General features: G+C 39.6%; 1 protein-coding gene and 1 pseudogene across 1 annotated transcript in view; one reads left to right on the forward strand and one right to left on the reverse strand.

The window, feature by feature from the left end:
- The window catches only part of RAB7A (RAB7A, member RAS oncogene family), a 79,671-nt gene that overhangs the window by 48,524 nt on the left and 10,004 nt on the right, over positions 1 to 21,143 (reverse strand). The window lies entirely within an intron of this gene.
- On the forward strand, positions 17,880 to 18,829 carry LOC119527182 (annotated as a pseudogene).

The following is a 21,143-nucleotide window of genomic DNA, read 5'->3' on the forward strand; positions in this document are numbered from 1 at the left end:
GCCTTCAAGGGGATTCAGTATGAAGTACGTATGAACTATTCTTGTCAAAAACATGTAGCCTCAATTTGTTCAGTCTTTAGACTTAACTTCCAGCTCACAAGATATATTATGGATAAAGGAACACATTAAACACAAAAAAGGGTGCCACCAAAACCAAACTCAGAATGTGGAACATTCTGTTAAGACAAATGGCTTGATCTTTCAAAGGTAAAGTTAAATGACATAAAAAGAGGGGAGAGGCCCCCCTACGTGGGACCAGACACCCAGGGGAGTGAATCTCCCTGGCAACGTGGAATATGACTCCTGGGGAGGAATGTAGACCTGGCATCGTGGGATGGAGAACATCTTCTTGACCAAAAGGGGGATATGAAAGGAAATGAAATAAGCTTCAGTAGCAGAGAGATTCCAAAAGGAGCCGAGAGGTCACTCTGGTGGGCACTCTTACGCACACTTTAGACAACCCTTTTTAGGTTCTAAAGAATTGGGGTAGCTGGTGGTGGATACCTGAAACTATCAAACTACAACCCAGAACCCATGAATCTCGAAGACAATTGTATAAAAATGTAGCTTATGAGGGGTGACAATGGGATTGGGAAAGCCATAAGGACCACACTCCACTTTGTCTAGTTTATGGATGGACGAGTAGAAAAATAGGGGAAGGAAACAAACAAACAAACAAACAGACAAAGGTACCCAGTGTTCTTTTTTACTTCAATTGCTCTTTTTCACTTTAATTATTATTCTTATTATTTGTGTGTGTGTGCTAATGAAGGTGTCAGGGATTGATTTAGGTGATGAATGTACAACTATGTAATGGTACTGTGAACAATCGAATGTACGATTTGTTTTGTATGACTGCATGGTATGTGAATATATCTCAATAAAATGAAGATTAAAAAAAAAAGAAAAAAAAAAAAATAGGGGAGAGGGACCACACTCTAAATTAAGAGACTTGAAAACAACCCAAATGCATGATCTTTGGTTAAATCCTTTCTTTCCTAAGGTTATAAAAGACATTTGGAGGACAGCAAGAACAATTGTGTATGTGGGATGTTTTAGATGGTACAGGGGATTACTGTTAATTTTTTTTTTTAGATACTGGTGTGGTTATGTAAGAGAATAAATTTTTGGAGATGCATGAAGTATTTAGAGGTGAAGCATCATTACATCTAATTTACTTTGTAGTAGTTCAGTCAAAAGAGCAGATAAAGAAAATGGACAAAACATTAACTGCTGAAATTAAGGTAGGAGTGTGCGTGCTTGTATGCATGTGTGTATCGCTTCACTTTTTGTGTGATGGGAATTTTTTCATAATACAGCATTTAAAAAAAGAGATTGACCACTACACATTTGAGGATGGGTGGCTTCCTAAGTTAACGTTAAATAGCTCCTGATCCTTGCCTCCCAGGTCCCCCTATCAGCACTGCCTGTTAGACCCATCCCTGGCAGCTACTCAAGAGGCAACTTCAAACAGACAGAAATGCTTCAAACTGACCTTCCCAAAGTATTTCAGATGTGTTTAACCAAGAATTCTCCTGACCCCTCTCCTTTTAGAAGACAAGAAGCCACTCACTACTTACTCAGATTTAAATTATCCTTCATGTCTTTATACAATTCTCTCCTCCTTTTTTGTGTGTGTGTGTGTGCATGTGCATGTGTGGTAAGACTTCAGGAAGTTAAGAAAAGGTGGGTGTGAGGGGAATTTGTAAAAAGGAATAAATGAGATAGTTTGCTTAGTTTATTGTGTTGGTTATAATGATTATATAATAATGTAGTCTTTATAATATTTAATAATATTAAAGCTTATATTATTACAGGGAATGAAACATTTGTTAAGCAGTTTTTCCAAATCTTTGGCAAGAGTAAGCAGAAACCCTCAAAGTTTCCACTCTTCCCTTCCCTTGTCCCTCTGCCTTAGACTTTTCCATCTCTCATCTTCAGGCAGCAAAGCCTACCTACAGACTGGAACAAACTGACTCATCATTTTTAGCTCAATGCTGCTTGGAGTGTTTTATTCCCCAGGTTTTCAAATTTGTTAGCAAAAAGTCATAGAAGTATTTTACTTCATTGTAATTATATGATCACCTGTTCAGTTTATTTTTAACAGCAGATTTAACATCTCACTTTAAGACAACTGGTAAACACAGGATTAGATATGGTGCCAAGTGCAGAAGAGAGGCAAAAAGCGAAGGCCAGGCTCCACGCTTTCGGTATAGTGCACAATATATGTCTGTTCATACGGACAATGCCATACACTGGCAAGCACTGTCGTAAATGAAAACATTAAATGCCTAACTGCTTTCCAGTAATACCTAAAATACTCACAGTCTTATTCAGATCACTATTTCAATATACTGGTTGAGTTCTGAATAATAAGATCATGTACCTGTAATTTAACAAAAACTCAAATTAATTTTAAAAACAGGATTATAGGCTGACAGCTATTACTCTAGAGCAGATGTGCCCCATTTTTCAAGAGGAATCTATTACACAGACTAAGTCTAGCATAGAGTTCAGATCAATTCAGACAGATAGGCTTTGGTACCTAAGGTCTGTTCAGAGGCTGCTGACCTTGGAACAGTCATTTCCCAAGCACGGGGCCATATGTATAGAAAGGATCAGGGAGGCCCCTGCACTTTGGCCTCTACACTCATTGATGGATAAGCTCTGAAGGAGAGCACAGCACCAGGTCAATCTGCCAAAGTGGAGTAGGAGGCCCTGACCAAGATGGCAGAGCGAGAAGTTCAGAGCTGTTCCCCTACCGAAGCTCTGAACAACAGCAAGAATTGGCAGAAATTTCTTTCTCAAAGCTCCAGAAAACATTAAAAGAACAGGGAGAGTGGTGAATAAAGAAAAATGACACTTAAAAGTGTAAGGACCTCATGCGGCCTGGCTGGGGGCACCCTATCTCCTCACTGGCTCAGTGCGGTCCCTGGTCCCAGTTCCAGAGTAACCCTCAGGCACATATTGGAAGCATGTATGTCAGGCCCAATCTGTCTGGTGGCTATGGGAGGGCAGTCAAGTTGTGCTGCTTAGGGCAAGGGATTGTTGCCTGCAGGACACACAGTGCAGTGCCTGGGACCAAGAGTAAACTGTTTATCTGAATAAACAGGGGAATTCCTAGGCCCACACACACATGACCAACACAGGACACATGTACAGAAAGGATCAGGGAGGCCCCTGAGCTTTGGCCTCTAAAACTCATCTGTATGGATAAGCTCTGAAGGTAAGCACAGCACCAGGTCAATCTGCAAAGACTGGGAAATGTGTTTTCATCCCCCGCACCCCCTTTTTTTTGTTAGCTCCTGACATTGAAGGAAAGCTCTATTAGAACACTGGCTGGATACAAGCTTAAGGAACATACCCCTCAGAGTCTAAATTCCAGCAATAACACACTAAAATATCAAAATGTTCAGGTTTCAGCAAAATATTACAAAACACACAAAGAAAAAAGTGGCATTCCAGGCAAAGATTAAAGCCTATCAATAAGGAGGACCAGACCTGGGACATTCCAGGCAAAGACTTTTAAGAAATGGTCCAATTATGCTCAAAGAACAAAGAGAGCATCAATGGAGAGATGGAAATTATGAAAAGGAACCAAACAGAGCTGAAGACCACAGCAACAGAAATAAAAACTTCCCTAGAGGGGTTCAACAGCAGACTGGAGCTGGCAGAAGATACGGTGAACATGGAGATAAGACAATTAAAATTATCCAGCCTGAGGAGCAGAAAGAGGAAAGAACGAACAAAGGTGAACAGAGCCTGAGGAACCTGTGGGACACCATCAAGTGCACCAATACACATATTATAGGAGTCCCAGAAGGAGAAAAAAGAATAAAAGCGGCAAAGACACTATTCAAAGAAATAATGGCTGGAAGCTTTCCAAATTTAATGAAAGATATTAAAATACACAGCCAAGATACTCAACGAACCTTAAACAGAATAAACTGAAATAGACCCACACTGCGCCATAATCAAACTGCCAAATGCCAAAGATTAAGAGAGAATTCTGAAAGCCACAAGAGAGAAATAATGTGTCATGTACAGGAGAGCCTCAATAAGATCAAGTGCTGTGGAGGTAAGAAGGCAGTGAAAGGACATATTTAAAGTGATGAAAGCAAAAAAATTACCAACCAAGAATCGTGTATCCAGCAAAACTGTCTTAAAAAATGGAGGCTTTATCAAGAGGATAGACAGAAGGAAAAGGAAAAAAAAAATCACTGCTTTCTCCCAATGCTACATGACTATAATGCTCTGGAATTAGCAGAAAGCGTAATTCAGAAATATGAATTAGTAGAACTTAATCATAACCACGTGCCATATAAGCTTACCTAATAATTATTTCTCTATTCCTCAACTGGAGGTCTTTCAAAAAATAAGAATTTATCATTAAAAAAAATGGAAGGATTAAGACATTCTGAGATAAATAAAAGCTGAAGGACTGCCTCACCACTAGACCAGCCCTACAAGAAATGCTAAAGGAAGCGCTGCAGGTTGAAAGGAAAGGGCATTAGACAATTGACACAAAAAATGCCACACGAAGAAATAAAGATAATGACATGGGTGCTGCCAGTATTACTAGTATTTTTCATTTGTAACTCCACCTTTGACTTCATACAGGATGCATAAAAAGTAATGATAAATCAATAGTATGGGACTCCTAATGTATAAATATGTAATTTGTGACAAGAACTACATATAGGTGAGGGGATGGAGGGGTATAGGAACATAGTTTACGTATGCTACTGAAGTTAAGTTGGTATCAAAGCAAATGACATGGTTATAGATTTAGGATGTTGCATTTAAGCCCCATGGTAACCACAAAGAACGTATCAGAGACTATGCAAACTCAAGAGACAGAAAGAGTACAGGGGAGGGGGGCAAGGGCAATGGGGAGTTAATGCAAGATGAGTGTAAGATTTCTGTTTGGGGTGAAAGGAAAGTTCTAGTAATGGATGGTGGTGAGGGTACTGAAACATTATATATGTGATTAGTCCCACTGAATAGTCTTTTCGGGAGGGGTTGGGATGAGATGATTTTTGTTGTATGTATGTTTCCACAATTAAAAAAGAAAGAGAAACTAAATAGGTAATGACAATTGAATGCAATACATGATACTAGGTGAGATCTAAAAATGGTGGAGAAAGGGCTCAAAAGAACATCACTGAGATATAAGACAAAATTGGAATATAGACTGTAAGCATTATATCAATGTTAAATTTCTTGACATTGATACCAGTATTAAGTGGAAGTATTACGTGTGCAACCTGCTCTCAAATGTTTAGAAAACAGACAGATAAGACAGAAGGAAGGAAGGGAGGAAGGGAGGAAGGGAGGGAGGGAGGGAGGAAAGGTGGAAGGGAGGGATGGGTGGATGGTAAAGATGGCAAAATGTTAAATTTGGTAGATGTGGATATCTGGGGCAGTTGTATGTTGGAGTTCTTCTGTTTTCAACTATCCTTTACACCTGGATGTATTACAAAATAAAAATTTCTAAAAAAAGCAGGGGAGGAAAAAGGCTAAATAATCGGAGGCGGGGCAAGATGGCGGACTGGTGAGCTGCATGTTTTAGTTACTCCTCCAGGAAAGTAGGTAGAAAGCCAGGAACTGCGTGGACTGGACACCACAGAGCAATCTGACTTTGGGCATACTTCATACAACACTCATGAAAACGCAGAACTGCTGAGATCAGCGAAATCTGTAAGTTTTTGTGGCCAGGGGACCCGCACCCCTCCCTGCCAGGCTCAGTCCCGTGGGAGGAGGGGCTGTCAGCTCCGGGAAGGAGAAGGGAGAACTGCAGTGGCAGCCCTTATCGGAAACTCATTCTACTGATCCAAACTCCAACCATAGACAGACTGAGACTAGACACCGGAGAATCTGAGAGCAGCCAGCCCAGCAGAGAGGAGACAGCCATAGGAAAAAACAACACGAAAAACTCCAAAATAAAAGCGGAGGATTTTTGGAGTTCTGGTGAACATAGAAAGGGGAAGGGCAGAGCTCAGGCCCTGAGGCTCACATGCAAATCCAGAAGAAAAGCTGATCTCTCTGCCCTGTGGACCTTTCCTTAATGGCCCTAACTGCTTTGTCTCTTAGCATTTCAATAACCCATTAGATCTCTGAGGAGGGCCCCCTTTTTTTTTTTTTTAATCCTTTTTTCTGTTTCTAAAACAATTACTCTAAGAAGCCCAATACAGAAAGCTTCAAAGACTTACAATTTGGGCAGGTCAAGACAAGAGCAGAACTGAGAGAGCTCTGAGACAAAAGGCAATAATCCAGTGGCTGAGAAAATTCACTAAACACCACAACTTCCCAAGAAAAGGGGGGTGTCCGCTCACAGCCATCATCCTGGTGGACAGGAAACACTCCTGCCCATCGCCAACCCCATAGCCCAGAGCTGCCCCAGACAACCCAGTGTCACGGAAGTGCTTCAAATAACAGGCACACACCACAAAACTGGGCGTGGACATTAGCCTTCCCTGCAACCTCAGCTGACTGTCCCAGAGTTGGGAAGGTGGAGCACTGTGAATTAACAAAGCCTCATTCAGCCATCATTTCAGCAGACTGGGAGCCTCCCTACACAGCCCAGCAGCCCAGAACTGCCCTGGGGGGATGGCACTCATCTGTGACATAGCACAGTCACCCCTCAACAGAGGACCAGAGGGTGCACAGCCTGGAAGAGGGGCCCACTTGCAAGTCTCAGGAGCCATACGCCAATACCAAGGACTTGTGGGTCAGTGGCAGAGACAAACTGTGGCAGGACTGAACTGAAGGATTAGACTATTGCAGCAGCTTTAAAACTCCAGGATCACCAGGGAGATTTGATTGTTAGAGCCACCCCCCCTCCCCGACTGCCCAGAAACACGCCCCATATACAGGGTGGGCAACACCAACTACACACGCAAGATTGGTACACCAATTGGACCCCACAAGACTCACTCCCCCACTCACCAAAAAGGCTAAGCAGGGGAGAACTGGCTTGTGGAGAACAGGTGGCTCGTGGACGCCACCTGCTGGTTAGTTAGAGGAAGTGTACTCCACGAAGCTGTAGATCTGATAAATTAGAGATAAGGACTTCAATTGGTCTACAAACCCTAAAAGAACCCTATCAAGTTCAGCAAATGCCAAGAGGCCAAAAACAACAGAAAATTATAAAGCATATGAAAAAACCAGACGATATGGATAACCCAAGCCCAAGCACCCAAATCAAAAGATCAGAAGGGACACAGCACCTAGAGCAGCTACTCAAAGAACTAAAGATGAACAATGAGACCATAGTACGAGATACAAAGGAGATCAAGAAGACCCTAGACGAGCATAAAGAAGACACTGCAGGACTAAATAAAAAAATGGATGATCTTATGGAAATTAAAGAAACTGTTGACCAAATTAAAAAGACTCTGGACACTCATAGTACAAGACTAGAGGAAGTTGAACAACGAATCAGTGACCTCGAAGATGACAGAATGGAAAATGAAAGCATAAAAGAAAGAATGGGGAAAAAAATTGAAAAAATCGAAACAGACCTCAGGGATATGATAGATAATATAAAATGTCTGAATATAAGACTCATTGGTGTTCCAGAAGGGGAAGAAAAGGGTAAAGGTCTAGGAAGAGTATTCAAAGAAATTGTTGGGGAAAACTTCCCAAATCTTCTAAACAACATAAATACACAAATCATAAATGCTCAGCGAACTCCAAATAGAATAAATCCAAATAAACCCACTTCAAGACATATTCTGATCACACTGTCAAACACGGAAGAGAACGAGCAAGTTCTGAAAGCAGCAAGAGAAAAGCAATTCACCACATACAAAGGAAACAGCATAAGACTAAGTAGTGACTACTCAGCAGCCACCATGGAGGCGAGAAGGCAGTGGCACGATATATTTAAAATTCTGAGTGAGAAAAATTTCCAACCAAGAATACTTTATCCAGCAAAGCTCTCCTTCAAATTTGAGGGAGAGCTTAAATTTTTCACAGACAAACAAATGCTGAGAGAATTTGCTAATAAGAGACCTGCCCTACTGGAGATACTAAAGGGAGCCCTACAGACAGAGAAACAAAGAAAGGACAGAGAAACTTGGAGAAAGGTTCAGTACTAAAGAGATTCAGTATGGGTACAATAAAGGATAATAATAGAGAGAGGGGAAAAATATGACAAACATAAACCAAAGGATAAGATGGCTGATTCAAGAAATGCCTTCCTGGTTATAACGTTGAATGTAAATGGATTAAACTCCCCAATGAAAAGATATAGATTTGCAGAATGGATCAAAAAAAATGAACCATCAATATGTTGCATACAAGAGACTCATCTTACACACGGGGACACAAAGAAATTGAAAGTGAAAGGATGGAAAAAAATATTTCATTACAACCAAAAGAAAGCAGGTGTAGCAATATTAATCTCAGATAAAATAGACTTTAAATGCAGGGATGTTTTGAGAGACAAAGAAGGCCACTACATACTAATAAAAGGGGCAATTCAACAAGAAGAAATAACAATCATAAATGTCTATGCACCCAATCAAGGTGCCACAAAATACATGAGAGAAACACTGGCAAAACTAAAGGAAGCAATTGATGTTTCCACAACAATTGTGGGAGACTTCAAGACATCACTCTCTCCTACAGATAGATCAACCAGACAGAGGACCAATAAGGAAACTGAAAACCTAAACAATCTGATAAATGAATTAGATTTAACAGACATATACAGGACATTAAATCCCAAATCACCAGGATACACATACTTTTCTAGTGCTCACGGAACTTTCTCCAGAATAGATCATATGCTGGGACATAAAACAAGCCTCAATAAATTTAAAAAGATTGAAATTATTCAAAGCACATTCTCTGACCACAATGGAATACAATTACAAGTCAATAACCATCAGAGACTTAGAAAATTCACAAATACCTGGAGGTTAAACAACACACTCCTAAACAATCAGTGGGTTAAAGAAGAAATAGCAAGAGAAATTGCTAAATATATAGAGACGAATGAAAATGAGAACACAACATACCAAAACCTATGGGATGCAGCAAAAGCAGTGCTGAGGGGGAAATTTATAGCACTAAACGCATATATTAAAAAGGAAGAAAGAGCCAAAATCAAAGAACTAATGGATCAACTGAAGAAGCTAGAAAATGAACAGCAAACCAATCCTAAACCAAGTACAAGAAAAGAAATAACAAGGATTAAAGCAGAAATAAATGACATAGAGAACAAAAAAACAATAGAAAGGATAAATATCACCAAAAGTTGGTTCTTTGAGAAGATCAACAAGATTGACAAGCCCCTAGCTAGAATGACAAAATCAAAAAGAGAGAAGACCCATATAAACAAAATAATGAATGAAAAAGGTGACATAACTGCAGATCCTGAAGAAATTAAAAAAATTATAAGAGGATACTATGAACAACTGTATGGCAACAAACTGGATAATGTAGAGGAAATGGACAATTTCCTGGAAACATATGAACAATCCAGACTGACCAGAGAAGAAATAGAAGACCTCAACCAACCCATCACAAGCAAAGAGATCCAATCAGTCATCAAAAATCTTCCCACAAATAAATGCCCAGGGCCAGATGGCTTCACAGGGGAATTCTACCAAACTTTCCAGAAAGAACTGACACCAATCTTACTCAAACTCTTTCAAAACATTGAAGAAAATGGAACACTACCTAACTCATTTTATGAAGCTAACATCAATCTAATACCAAACCAGGCAAAGATGCTACAAAAAAGGAAAACTACCGGCCAATCTCCCTAATGAATACAGATGCAAAAATCCTCAACAAAATACTTGCAATTCGAATCCAAAGACACATTAAAAAAATCATACACCATGACCAAGTGGGGTTCATTCCAGGCATGCAAGGATGGTTCAACATAAGAAAAACAATCAATGTATTACAACACATTAAAAACTCGAAAGGGAAAAATCAATTGATCATCTCAATAGATGCTGAAAAAGCATTTGACAAAATCCAACATCCGTTTTTGATAAAAACACTTCAAAAGGTAGGCATTGAAGGAAACTTCCTCAACATGATAAAGAGCATATATGAAAAACCCACAGCCAGCATAGTACTCCATGGTGAGAGACTGAAAGCCTTCCCTCTAAGATCAGGAACAAGACAAGGATGCCCGCTGTCACCACTGTTATTCAACATTGTGCTGGAAGTGCTAGCCAGGGCAATCCGGCAAGACAAAGAAATAAAAGGCATCCAAATTGGAAAAGAAGAAGTAAAACTGTCATTGTTTGCAGACGATATGATCTTATATCTAGAAAACCCTGAGAAATCGACGATACAGCTACTAGAGCTAATAAACAAATTTAGCAAAGTAGCGGGATACAAGATTAATGCACATAAGTCAGTAATGTTTCTATATGCTAGAAATGAACAAACTGAAGAGACACTCAAGAAAAAGATACCATTTTCAATAGCAACTAAAAAAATCAAGTACCTAGGAATAAACTTAACCAAAGATGTAAAAGACCTATACAAAGAAAACTACATAACTCTACTAAAAGAAATAGAAGGGGACCTTAAAAGATGGAAAAATATTCCATGTTCATGGATAGGAAGGCTAAATGTCATTAAGATGTCAATTCTACCCAAACTCATCTACAGATTCAATGCAATCCCAATCAAAATTCCAACAACCTACTTTGCAGACTTGGAAAAGCTAGTTATCAAATTTATTTGGAAAGGGAAGATGCCTCGAATTGCTAAAGACACTCTAAAAAAGAAAAACGAAGTGGGAGGACTTACACTCCCTGACTTTGAAGCTTATTATAAAGCCACAGTTGTCAAAACAGCATGGTACTGGCACAAAGATAGACATATAGATCAATGGAATCGAATTGAGAATTCAGAGATAGACCCTCAGATCTATGGCCGACTGATCTTTGATAAGGCCCCCAAAGTCAATGAACTGAGCCATAATGGTCTTTTCAACAAATGGGGCTGGGAGAGTTGGATATCCATATCCAAAAGAATGAAAGAGGACCCCTACCTCACACCCTACACAAAAATTAACTCAAAATGGACCAAAGATCTCAATATAAAAGAAAGTACCATAAAACTCCTAGAAGATAATGTAGGAAAACATCTTCAAGACCTTGTATTAGGCGGCCACTTCCTAGACTTTACACCCAAAGCACAAGCAACAAAAGAGAAAATAGATAAATGGGAACTCCTCAAGCTTAGAAGTTTCTGCACCTCAAAGGAATTTCTCAAAAAGGTAAAGAGGCAGCCAACTCAATGGGAAAAAATTTTTGGAAACCATGTATCTGACAAAAGACTGATATCTTGCGTATACAAAGAAATCCTACAACTCAATGACAATAGTACAGACAGCCCAATTATAAAATGGGCAAAAGATATGAAAAGACAGTTCTCTGAAGAGGAAATACAAATGGCCAAGAAACACATGAAAAAATGTTCAGCTTCACTAGCTATTAGAGAGATGCAAATTAAAACCACAATGAGATACCATCTAACACCGGTTAGAATGGCTGCCATTAAACAAACAGGAAACTACAAATGCTGGAGGTGATGTGGAGAAATTGGAACTCTTATTCATTGTTGGTGGGACTGTATAATGGTTCAGCCACTCTGGAAGTCAGTCTGGCAGTTCCTTAGAAAACTAGATATAGAGCTACCATTCGATCCGGCGATTGCACTTCTCGGTATATACCCGGAAGATCGGAAAGCAGTGACACGAACAGATATCTGCACGCCAATGTTCATAGCAGCATTATTCACAATTGCCAAGAGATGGAAACAACCCAAATGTCCTTCAACAGATGAGTGGATAAATAAAATGTGGTATATACACACGATGGAATACTACGCGGCAGTAAGAAGGAACGATCTCGTGAAACATATGACAACATGGATGAACCTTGAAGACATAATGCTGAGTGAAATAAGCCAGGCACAAAAAGAGAAATATTATATGCTACCACTAATGTGAACTTTCAAAAATGTAAAACAAATGGTTTATAATGTAGAATGTAGGGGAACTAGCAGTAGAGAGTAATTAAGGAAGGGGGAACAATAATCCAAGAAGAACAGATAAGCTTTTTAACGTTCTGGGGATGCCCAGAAATGACTATGGTCTGTTAATTTCTGATGGATATAGTAGGAACAAGTTCACAGAAAGGTTGCTATATTATGTAACTTTCTTGGGGTAAAGTAGGAACATGTTGGAAGTTAAGCAGTTATCTTAGGTTAGTTGTCTTTTTCTTACTCCCTTGTTATGGTCTCTTTGAAATGTTCTTTTATTGTATGTTTGTTTTCTTTTTAACTTTTTTTTTCATACAGTTGATTTAAAAAAGAAGGGAAAGTTAAAAAAAAAAAAAGAAAGAAAGAAAAACAAGGAAAAAAAAATGATGTAGTGCCCCCTTGAGGAGCCTGTGGAGAATGCAGGGTTATTCGCCTACCCCACCTCCATGGTTGCTAACATGACCACAGACATAGGGGACTGGTGGTTTGATGGGTTGAGCCCTCTACCATAAGTTTTACCGTTGGGAAGACGGTTGCTGCAAAGGAGAGGCTAGGCCTCCCTATATTTGTGCCTAAGAGTCTCCTCCTGAATGCCTCTTTGTTGCTCAGATGTGGCCCTCTCTCTCTGGCTAAGCCAACTTGAAAGGTGAAATCACTGCCCTCCCCCCTACGTGGGATCAGACACCCAGGGGAGTGAATCTCCCTGGCAACGTGGAATATGACTCCCGGGGAGGAATGTAGACCCGGCATCGTGGGACGGAGAACATCTTCTTGACCAAAAGGGGGATGTGAAAGGAAATGAAATAAGCTTCAGTGGCAGAGAGATTCCAAAACGAGCCAAGAGGTCACTCTGGTGGGCACTCTTATGCACACTTTAGACAACCCTTTTTAGGTTCTAAAGAATTGGGGTAGCTGGTGGTGGATATCTGAAACTATCAAACTACAACCCAGAACCCATGAATCTCGAAGACAGATGTATAAAAATGTAGCTTATGAGGGGTGACAATGGGATTGGGAAAGCCATAAGGACCACACTCCACTTTGTCTAGTTTATGGATGGATGAGTAGAAAAATAGGGGAAGGAAACAAACAGACAAAGGTACCCAGTGTTCTTTTTTACTTCAATTGCTCTTTTTCACTCTAATTATTATTCTTGTTATTTTTGTGTGTGTGCTAATGAAGGTGTCAGGGATTGATTTAGGTGATGAATGTACAACTATGTAATGGTACTGTAAACAATCGAAAGTACGATTTGTTTTGTATGACTGCGTGGTATGTGAATATATCTCAATAAAATGATTAAAAAAAAAAACCAAAAAACAAAAACATCACCCTAGTGACTTCAAAAACGTCAAAATACTAGAAGTGAAATGAAGTACTAAGACGTGGTTGACAAGGACCATGGCATATAATTTACTCAAAGAGTCTTTACTCTGGTAGCAACTGCTCAGTGCTGTGAAGCTGCATTTGGAGTTACAACTTCAAACTTTATGCCCATCACACATTAGAAACTCAGCTTCCCTTGCCGTCTTCCTCCTCCTTCTGGAAGCCTACGTAAAAAAGGATACAATGAATAGTCCAGGCAAGGAAAATACTTAGCACTCACTCTGAAAACCTTCTTTAACCTTCTCTCTTTAAAACATGCCTTTTTTGCAATAATTAATGTGCATTAGTAGAGTAAACCAGGAGTCGCCAATATAATGCTTGGGAAATTGATGTTCTCATAGTGAGTCAGCAACTCCCACCAAACAAGGTCTTCTTCCCCAAACAGCCAAATTACATCAACAAACTGACCAGTCCATCCACAAACACGAAGTGATCATTGGTGAGCAGTAACCAAAGTTGAGAACTTCTCTTTCGTTATCACCAGAAAATGATAGGAACTAGGGAACCACACCAGGCCTCGGGGCCTTACAAGCATCCGAGGTTAAGAATCCCCTTTGTCAGGAGCAGTCAGGCCTGCTTCCTCCTTCACTGGCTCTCTGCCATTTGCCTGTGCCCACTCCACATCAAAGCCTGTTAAATAGGCTTCCTTGGATTTATGGCCACAGCCACCATCTTAGACCAGGCTCACACACCTCATACCCGTGCTACTTTAATTGTAAATCTTTTCTGCCAGAATCATCTCCCTCAGATGGCACCTTCCTGTCATTTCCTTCTAAATATTTAAATATAGGTAGATAATGAGAAAATGTGGTTAACATAAAAACCATTTGTATTTTGTCATGTTACATGCTTCCTAACTTGGTTCTTGAATAGTAACATACCTGAAAAATGCAAAGCCAACTGCACTTGAAATAATCAGCATATTTCTGCATACCATTCTTGCTTTACCACCATCTCAAATCACTGCCCAAGTGTGTCTGCCTAGCTAGACAGTCTGCTTTCAGGTTCTACCATATAAACATATTCAAAAGGCCATGGTCCACTTCTCCTTTCCTCTCCTGAAGCTCCCCTCCCAGCAAGAAAACACAAGTGGGAACAAAATTCTAGATGAGGCAGACCTCATACAATACAATAATATCTGCATTATTAGTGGAACATTCTTGGACATGGTAAAGATTTTTTTCAAGTAGGATACAGAAAAAGGAATGCTCCCACTTGTCTTTGTCATTAGGTTGAACCCTATGAAACTGCCATATTTTTTTGTTCAAAAACCAGCAATTTTATAGGGTTCAACTAAGAAAAACAAAGAACCTAGTGGTTTCCTCTAGGGAAGTAAGGTTTGTGGGGAGAAAGACTTGTTTGCAACTGGCTTTATCAAGTATATTATTTCCTATCCCCTTCTCTCGGTGCTCTTCCTGTGCACTGGCACAGCCAAACAGGTAAATTCTTCCAGGACAGGACTTGGCTGAGGCAGCTGGCATTTTCCAGGCCCAGCATCCCCCCATCACTCTGGGGGCGTGCCTGACTCTACTGGCACTTCCCCTGTGTCACCAGAGAAGAACTCGATGTTCCCAAGGGCTGTTGATGTTCCCAAAGGCTGTCGGCAGTGTGAAGCAGAAAAGCAATGGCTTCTCCAATCCTGACACACACTATTTGCTTTTGGCTCTTTACAGCCACATGTGATTCATTAACTGCATACACCATCTGCCCAGGGGTGGGGGCTGGAGGGGGTGTTCATTACAGGGGCTGTAATGTAACCTCTCAGCCCACTTATACACCGTCAAGGGGAAATCATTCTAAAACTGCTTCACCTCTTCACTTGGCCAACAGAAGCCACCCTCCTCCCAGCAGACCGTGGGTGCTCATAGGATCACAAGCCACAAAAGACAGCCATTTAGTAGGGGCAGGTGGATAGTTGCATGTAGAGGGATTTCATGAAACAAAGTGCAGCAATGGTTAGCTACACCTTTAGAAGACAACAAGCAAGAGGAAAAAAAGTCGACTTGGCTGGACCCAGTGTACTTGTTTCCTGTCTAAAGGCAATAGTTTTTCCTGATTCAGACTGTTACCGTTCCTTCAAAAGCATCCAAAAAAAAAAAGTTCTGGCCCAATGGTCTATTTATCTGTGAAAATTAACCCCCCTCTTTATCTGTTGAAATTAACTAATAAAAAGGCAGGAAGGAAACATTTTTAATGTATGCAAAGCCTGGGGCATTCCTGTGAGATCTGCTATTAAGAACCCTCAGCCAGGAATGATAAATCTAATTTGTCAAACAAGAACAGTTAACTTTCTAGTCTAAAATTCATCTAGACTGTATATGAAGTGATTGTGTATGTTCAAATATTGCAAGGAAAGACCAAAGAAAGCAATACATGAAATGCTTACAGCTTCAAGACATAATTAAAAATTTAATACTTGCTTTTCAAAATCTTTCTTCAATCCATTACACAAGGATTAAAAGATATGCATCATTGCCCCTATCAAACCGAAGTCTTCCCAGGGGCCAGGAACCAGATTTTCCACCATTTGTACAGCCACATCCTTGCACATCCTTGCACAAGGCCTGGGACATGATAGGTGCTCAATAAAACATACAGACCAAACAAACAATACTATGTATAGTATTTGTCCCCAATACACTGGGAGGGAAAAAAAACTGGGCTTCTTCCCTCTGCCAGGGCACCTTGGAAAGGCTTCCTCAAAATTTCTTCATGAATGCATCTGCCAGGAAAACTGATTAAGGACCAGTACCATAAAGGGAGAAACAGAACCAATTTAACCAGGAGTAAGCATATATTTGAGCCCAAGTTAAGCACAGTCCCTGAAAGATAGAAAGTTGTCCAGTTTATCAAACTATATTATGGAACAATGGCAAATAAGTCAGTGGTATTGTCCCAGAGACAAAGAAAGGAGCAGAAGAGTTTGCGCGAAGAGTCTGAAAAAGACACACGTAGGTGGGAAATTAGTGTATGGTAATAAATTTCTAGTCAGGGATGAAAGGATGTGCTAAGCACTAGAAGAAAACATTTTTATCGTTTTGGGGATGGGGAAGGCCTAAGCATAATATGAAACCCAGAAAGCAAAACCAATTGATAAATGTGACTTTCCCATTGCTTTGCTTTCTGTTTGGAAATGTTTTTTTATTTGCTAAGGAAAGTTTTTTTTAAAAATGTGACTATAAAGTTTCTATACTACAAAAACAGGCCATCAACCAAAGAGAAACAAGCCAGGAGCAATGTTTGCAGCATGACAACATTCTTGCTATACAAAAAGTTTACAAATCAGTAAGGGGAAAATAAACCTCACTTGGACGCTAAAGAACAAGAACTAATTCACGAAAGAAATAAAAATGGCAAACAAATATGAAAAAAGTTTAATCTATTTATCAAAGAAATACAAGTTTTAAACAATGAGACATTTGAATTTTTCCCATTAAACTAGCAAACATTAAGGCTTATTGACAACTGTTAACTATGTAAGTGGAATCCTAAAACCTTGCTGGAAGCAGACTGGCAATGAATACCAAATTTTAAATATGTGTAACCACTATATTAAGGAAACAATCAGATAAGTGGATAAAGATATACATTAAGTAATTTTCTTACAAAGAAGAGTTGGAAATAACTGAAATGTTCATTGAGAAGATGGCTAAACAAACTATGGTAAATACAATATTACACAGTCTTTACATACGTTAGGAAAATTATTACATGTATTGTGTAATACAATATTACACAGTATACACTAACATGAAAAGCTGTCTATATAGTTTGAGTTTAAAAATAATCAACTTGCAGAAAAGCAGGTACTGTATGATTCCATTTAAATATTTAAATATTTAAGTTTGGAAATAAGCAACTAAATTACCTAGAAGGATGACATAGAAAATGATTCTAAGACTATTTCCATACTGTTTGTTACTTAGAAACAAGTCCACTTTTTTTATACCTTTTTTTATATTCATTTTATTGAGATATATTCACATACCATGCAGTCATACGAAACAAATCGTACATTTGATTGTTCACAGTACCATTACATAGTTGTACATTCATCACCAAAATCAATCCCTGACACCTTCATTACCACACACACAAAAATAACAAGAATAATAATTAAAGTGAAAAAGAGCAATTAAAGTAAGAAAGAACACTGGGTGCCTTTGTCTGCTTGTTTGTTTGTTTCCTTCCCCCATTTTTCTACTCATCCTTCCATAAACTAGACAAAGGGGAGTGTAGTTCTTATGGCTTTCCCAACCCCATCGTCACCCCCCATAAGCTACATTTTTATATAATCGTCTTCAAGAATCATGGGTTCTGGGTTGTAGTTTGATAGTTTCAGGTATCTACCGCCAGCTACCCCAATTTATTAGAACCTAAAAAGGGTGGTCTATATTGTGCGTAAGAGTGCCCACCAGGGAACCCAGAGCCGGAGCCAGAGCGCTAGCGAGGCCAGCTTTGCCAGGCAGATGCAGCAAGTGCTGCCGGGGCTTTACCTGGGTGGGGCCGCGGCCGTCGCAGAGTTGGACCTTCTCAGGGAAATGGGCGTCACGGCCGTGCTGACGGTGGACTCGGAGGCGCCCAGCTTCACAGCAGGGCCTGGGGTCGAAAGAATGCGGTGCCTCTTCGTGCCAGCGCTGGACGAACCCGAGACGGACCTGCTCAGTCACCTGGACCAGTGCGTGGCCTTCATCGACCACGCCCGCGCCGAGGGCCGAGCAGTGTTGGTGCACTGGAGTCAGTAGAAGTGTTGCTGTAGTGACTGCTTTTTTGATGAAGACTGATGAACTTACCTTTGAAAAAGCTTATGAAAACCTCCAGACTGTCAAACCAGAGGCTAAGATGAATGAGGGATTTGAGTGGCAACTGAAATTATACCAGGCAATGGGATATGAAGTAGACACCTCTAGTGTAGTTTATAAGCAGTATCGTTTACAAAAGGTTACAGAGAAGTATCCAGAATTGCAGAATTTACCTCAGGAACTCTTTGCTGTTGACCCAACCACCACTTCGCAAGGATTGAAAGATGAGGTTCTCTACAAATGTAGAAAGTGCAGGCAATCCTTATTTCGAAGTTCTAGCATTTTGGATCATAATGAAGGAAGTGGCCCTATAGCCTTTACCCACAAGAGAATGACATCATCTTTCATGCCTATGACAGGAAGTCAGGCTCAGTGTACATCTTATCTCATTGAACCTGTACAGTGGATGGAATCGGCTTTGTTAGGAGTGATGGATGCACAGCTTCTTTGCCCCAAATGCAGTGCCAAGTTGGGTTCCTTCAATTGGTGTGGTGAACAGTGCTCCTGTGGTAGATGGATAACACCTGCTTTTCAAATACATAAGAATAGAGTGGATGAAATGAAAATGCTGCCAGTTTTAGGATTACAAACAAGAAAAAACACAAACTTGTGACATTTGATAACTTAGAAAGAAACTTACTAATGATATATGCTACCCTTGCTTATTGTCATTAAGGCAAATTGTCTAATTTTTAGGCCATCAACATTTCATTTGGAATGTGAGAAGCTAAAAATCACTTGATTTGACTTGGAAGTTATGCTTTGTTAGCCTGCTATATTATATAGGAAGAATAATTCATATGGAAATCAAGCATATAGATTTTATTTTGTTTGGTATAGGAATCTTTTGTAACCTAGATATTTTCTTTGTTTCATATATTTTAAAAAGTTCTGACTTTTGGAATGTTTAGTTATGTGATCTTAAGTTCTGGGTGGACAAAATTACGTACCAAAATTGGTAACTGTCATATTTCAAAAGGTATTCTTTTACCTGCAGAAATGTAAAGCAGATTTATTTGGTCATATTTTGAAATTTCTTTCTCCTTCTCTTTTTTAAAGGAACATTAGGAAACCTTAGTTTGTCCAGATGTTTCTTGGAAATGTAGAAAAGAAAAGACCATAAGTAGGGCACTGATTAAAATGTGATTTTCTTAATTACTGCTCTGGAATCCCAGTCATCTCAATTATTTATTAAAGTTTGTTTGAGTTACCTCTTGAAGTAATCTACATAAGGAAATGAATTGGTGTTGGTATGTTTCTATTGATAAAGAAAACAGATTCTTAAAATGTGGAGTTACTACATATCAACTATGTTTTTAGCCTGATATATTAGAGTACTGGGAAACAGTAATATATCCAGATTAGTTTTCTGACCTGAACTCTGGAAACTGGAACTTATTTTATTCATTACTAATAATTAGAATTGGACCTAATTAGCTATTTGAACATTTATGTGAAACCAGAATTAACTAATAAAGAGAAATATAGTCTATGTTCTCAAGACATTTTGCATATTTACACGTGTATATGTGTCTTATGTGTATATAAACATAAAAATGGCAGTATTTAAAAATGCATAAAGAAAATGTGAATAATGACCCTCTTAAAAAATGCTTAGCTTAATTTTTGAAATATATAGGAGTGTTATGGATAATTCTTGAGAAAATGTCAACAGGACCTGAAGCCTTTGGCAACTTCTATATAATAATATTTTCTTATGAAAAGCATCGAGTACTACTATTAAAGCTCACTAGTGTTTTTAAGTTAGTTTTTTTTCAGCCAAGTTGCTATGTCCTTCCAGTTCTCCCTCAAAATAAATGACACATACAAATTCTCTTTAAAAAAAAAAAAAAAAAAAAAAAGAGTGCCCACCAGAGTGACCTCTCGGCTCGTTTTGGACAAGTCCACTTTTAAAGAAAACTACCCGCCTAGCAGTGACGTTACTCTTACTCCTCATAAAGAAGTGAATGGGCAGGGCTCCCTGTGGGTGACAGCTTTTGAAAGGGCTGAGAAGTTCCTTCAAGTTCCCGTCACCTTGCCAGAGTTTGCAAAAGCCACTGCGGTATGACCAAGAGAGCTTCAAAATGAGAAGGGACCTTGAGGATAGCCAATCCAGTACTCTCATTTCTCAGAAGTGGAAACTGAAGCTTGGTAACTCACTTGAGTGCCATACAATGGCCCTGCTTAAGAAAGCCTCCACGCTCCTATAGCTTCTAGTCTGTTGAGTTCAAACAGTGAGGAATTTACAAGCACTTCTTTTTTTCAGCCAGGGAATGCAACAGATGTGCGTGTATATGTATACTGATCAAAAGCCACTTGGGGTACATGCTTTAAGTATACACATTCAAATGATTAACCTTTGGGGAAATGCACAGATGTATCAGCCTGGAACTCCCCTTAAGGTACTCTCATAGGACAGGAAAGACACATGTACACAATCCCTGGCACAAACTATTCTGTGGCAGGTCACAAGGATTCAGGGGGAGGTGAGAAATATGGGCTGAAGTGTTGAAGAAAAGCTTTAAAATTAGAGCTGACAGATGTGGCCTCTGTCTTCAAGCCAACTCTGCAGGTAAACTCATTGCTGTCCCCCCTATGTGGGACATGACTCCCAGCAGTGTAAATCTCCCTGGCAACGTGGGACATGACTCATGGGGATGAGCTTGGACCTGGCACAGTGGGATTGAGAAAGCCTTCTTGGACCAAAAGGGGGAAGAGAAATGAAACAAAATAAAGTTTCAGTGGCTGAGAGATCTCAAACAGATTGAAGAGGTCATTCTGGAGGTTATTCTTATGCATTATATAGATATCCCTTGTTAGTTTTTGGTGTATTGGAATAGCTAGAAGGAAATACCTCAAACTGTTAAATTGTAACCCAGTAGCCTTTATTCTTGAAGACGATTATATAACTATATAGGTTACACTGTGTGA

This window comes from Choloepus didactylus, chromosome 1, assembly GCF_015220235.1.
Source record: "Choloepus didactylus isolate mChoDid1 chromosome 1, mChoDid1.pri, whole genome shotgun sequence".
In the NCBI taxonomy this organism is placed as follows: Eukaryota; Metazoa; Chordata; class Mammalia; order Pilosa; family Megalonychidae; genus Choloepus; species Choloepus didactylus.